The 4,132-nt window shown below is 45.7% G+C and overlaps 1 long non-coding RNA gene across 1 annotated transcript; it reads right to left on the bottom strand.

Annotated features, from left to right (window-relative positions):
- Nucleotides 1–3,188: 3,188 nt before the first annotated feature.
- On the bottom strand, nt 3,189–3,685 carry LOC138579459 (uncharacterized). The gene is made up of 2 exons (XR_011304013.1): nt 3,605–3,685; nt 3,189–3,362 (listed from the first exon to the last, which is right to left on the bottom strand). It is a non-coding gene; the product is annotated as an uncharacterized lncRNA (long non-coding RNA).
- Nucleotides 3,686–4,132: the final 447 nt, after the last annotated feature.

The raw sequence follows: 4,132 nt of genomic DNA, 5'->3' as shown, positions 1-4,132 counted from the left end.
GAGCCAGAGATCACTGGCAGCACACCATGCCTGAATAGCAGTCAGACAGTCAGGGATGAGAGAGGAGGAAGATGAGGTAGTAGAGGGAGGCATGAAGGAGAGCTGCATGTTGTCTGCATAACACTGGAAGTGAGGCAAGAAGGAAGAGATCAGGTGGGTCAGAAGTGCAACATAAATGTTGAAGAGCCATGGCGAGAGGATAGTGCCCTGTGGGATGCCACAAGTGGAGAGTGTGATAGGGGAGCGAAAGGGCGCAGTTGAACCAGGGAAGGTCGGTCAGAGAGGAATGAGGCCAACCAGTCCAGTGCCCAGCCCATGATGCCATGGGTGTCATATAGCCGATTTGTCAGGGTGGCATGATTGACCGTGTCGAAGGCAGAAGAAAGATTGAGAAGGATAAGAACAGATGGAGAGTTGGAATCAAGATTTGAGAGCAAGTCTTCACAGGTGTTCAGGAGAGCAGTTTCCGTGCCTCTGGCTGCTCTGAAGCCAGACTGGTGGCTGTAGAGACAACCAACAGATTCAGTGTGTTGGATCAGTTGGGAAATGACCAGTGAAGGCACGCCACTGCACACTCACACTAGAAAAAATACAGCCTGCTAGGGATAAAGACCCAAGACACACTTGCAAGGATAACAAGTATTTATTTCTACAAAATAGAAGTGAGTCAGCAAAGGACTCTGCCGCTGCCGAACGTTCTGAGCTCCATAGACCTGTGCGGCACATTATAAGCACAAATGACATCACTGATGACGTCATGACATATAGTACAATTCTACAATACCGATTGGAGGAGCCCTATACATGTAGGGCCTGCTCCATATGGGATGTCAGGCCATTGGTCCGTCTTTAGTTGTCCATACCTGTTCACGTGGGCGCTGCTGGGCTCGTCATCCACGGTGAAGCTGACCTAACAACTAATTAGCTACTTGAAACAACAATGTTATATTATCGTTACAACAATTCACCTGGCAGATACAGGGATGAGCGCAGGGGTAGAGCCGAGATCCTACTAACTCACATGCTTCACTCGCTCTCAGACAGAACAGCAACTCCCCAGGTCCTCCCCCTTAGTTTTAAGCTATTAGTCTGATGCCACCTTGCACCACGCTGCACAAATCACGTGACCCATTGCTGAAGGCGTGAGAGCCTTGCCTTATGTTGGTGATCGATCGAGGGGTGTAAAAGTTCTATGGTCGGTGGTCTGGGTTTGGATGGTGCTGTGGCATATGGGGGTCTCAGGATGAAAGCATTGCAAAGCTGTTTTTCTTATGTTGGGATCATTGGGGGCAGGAGCGCCGTGCTATCTATTCTGTGGGATGGTACTGCCAAGCTGCGCTCAGCTCTCTTCTCATGACCTTGCAGGGCGCATTCTTCCAAGGGCATGAGGGCCTTGAACATCTTGGACAATGGAGGAATTTATGGATCTCTGAAACCTGGCCAGGGTGAGAGTGGTGTCTGTGCTCATGCAAGGGATCTTTTACTAACATACATAATGCTGTTCGCTGCGCTTAGGCCTAAATTCTAACATGGCTGCCATTTTCCAAGATGGCGTTCATACCCGCATCTACCATATTGCGTGTAATGCATGCACTAAGGTGATCGCGCACCCTCCTCTATGTGCACACCCCTGCTCCCTAGATTTGCTCTCTTAGCATTTTTTCTCATTTGGTATCGCCCGGGGGCGAGGGGTGGGAATACCCTGTCTCCTTCCCAACATTACCCCCTTTCGTTAATCCTAAATTAACGAACTCCCACACAGTGTTATTGGCAGCTAAATTTCAACATATATTCTCCTCCCCTCCGCACCCACTCCAACCTTTCAGCTTCCAAGTAAGGTGCCAACCGGTACTTTGGAACACATGCTCTACAAACATCTTGCAAACTTGCTCCAGACTGGGCATATTCCTCTGGGGTACATGTCATGTAAATACAACTCCCATGCCCAGCTAAATCCACCCAGTGCTCTGCATAGTTCTCGGGGTCTTGTGGGGGTGTGGTTATTTTGCCACAGGGGTGTAAGGGATGATAAATCACTATCATGCAGTGTTTGTTTGGGTCGTCTGTCTGGGTACCATTCTCTGTGGTACCACAAGGTGCTTTGGGTGCTACCCCAATTGAGACCATCATCATTGCGCTATTGGGCACTGCTTTGGCACAACATCAGAGTCCCATTTGGCAGGTGTAAAAGATGACCAAGATGAAGATGATGACGGGCACTAGCATTTTTACAATCGCCCCAGCCAGTATGGAGCCCAAGAGAAAGTTAGATCGAACCGATCTACACTCTGTATTCCATCTTGTTTCTTCATGCACACTCCCAGGTTGTGTACAGCTTAAATTATTTGTGAAAGAGAACCATTTTCAGCATCTTCGTGAGGCACGAATGTACAATAGAAATTCCCAAACATTTTGCACACACCTCGTTCCATCGCAGTGAGCACATCTAGGACATGGAGAATCGTCATCAGTCACAAGGTGCAGAGTTCCACGTTTACGACGAACCCTTGCTCAGTGTCGTTAGCCGCTGTATCGATTCCAAGAGGACAATTTGCAGCCATTTAGCGTTGGCCGCAGTTTGCATACCAGGCAGTAACAAAGAGTCGAAGAAAGACCCTGCTTTGCTGAAGAGTCTGTATTCGTCCAGTATTTCATTGAGCAAGTTAGATGAGTCTTTGGACAGATAGTTCGCTCTCTTCTTCCTTCACAGGCTTTTACATTTTTCTTTTCCAGGAAGGGTGTGGAACGCTGGTGCTGGCAACATGTTTCTTGTTTCTTCTTCAGATGTTGGAAAGGTGATAGTGGCAAAAGTCTCTGTTGGCCCCCCTTGCAAATGTACTTCTGGGATCACAAGTAGGGTTCAGTGTAGCGTGGCCAGTGAACAATAGCCCCCCCATGATGGTGGGAGGTGCAAGAATGCTTGTTGGCCGCACACCCGATAGTAATCCATCACTACCGCCTTGCCTTTCCTGAGATCAGGAATAAGCAGATTCTTAATGCAATGTTCGTTGGCCCCTACAGATATCGTTCTGGCACTATAAAAGCAGAGAAAACACAAAGATTAGGTGAAGACCCAATCATACAGCCGCTCTCTGAAGTCCCTAGTTGGGTTCTGTATTCGTTGTAATTCCACTCAATATAAATCATTTAGTACAAATTCTTAACAGAGTACGAAAGTCAAATATATGTTGGTTTTTCAGAATCGATTTTATCCATCAAGTAAAGGATTATTATTTCATACAAAGAGGTGACTAATGGCCACCCAACTATCCTTCATGAGGAAGAGATTGCCACCCATCACTCTATTCATAGACTTATCATGTGCCAATGCATTTCGGAAATAATCCTTCATCAGGGCAAGTCTAGAGTATAACGTTCACATACAATTACAATTTTGTCAACCATAAGCAAATTTCCATATTTTGAACAACACAAGTATTCGACATTCATCGTTCAAATAATTGAAAGAGTAAAAAAGTGCACATACCGGGTCACGTAATGAGCCGGAACAGAAGGAAAATCCAAATCAAAAAGAAGAAAAGCAAATCAATACACAAGTCGGTCAATACGTCTTGTAACAAAATGGTGGAATTCATGTGTTTACCTGATGTTGGAGAGTAATGGCAAAAAATATATCTTTTGGAGTGCAAGCTGCTTCCGCCGTAAATGGAGAGCAGGTGCTTCCTGCTTCTTTTCCTTCCCTCCATTGGGAGACACACAGCAGTGGTGGCACACAATTTCAAAGGTGATTACCCAATACATTGAATATGTCATTTGAGGATATCGAAGGTTTGTCTAATAAATGCGCAGAAACTTTAGGTTTCTCAACTGAGGAAGCATCAGCCATACTTGAACTCATTAGCGAAACGTCAATTGGTGCCCATGGTATTACACCAAAAGATCCGGCCAAACGAATTAAGCAATTAGAGTATCTAATACGTAAGGAGATAAACAGGAAACTACACGCTATAACCCTTGGACGATATTTCAAGAACCAACGCATCCCAAGAGGGCTTCGCATACAGCTTCGACCGACTTTGTTGGATGGATAAAATCGATTCTGAAAAACCAACATATATTTGACTTTCGTACTCTGTTAAGAATTTGTACTAAATGATTTATATTGAGTGGA

The sequence above is a fragment of the Ambystoma mexicanum genome, chromosome 3p (assembly GCF_040938575.1).
Source record: "Ambystoma mexicanum isolate Mex_15411 chromosome 3p, UKY_AmexF1_1, whole genome shotgun sequence".
Classification (NCBI taxonomy): domain Eukaryota; kingdom Metazoa; phylum Chordata; class Amphibia; order Caudata; family Ambystomatidae; genus Ambystoma; species Ambystoma mexicanum.
This window is presented reverse-complemented; position numbering and strand designations above follow the sequence as displayed.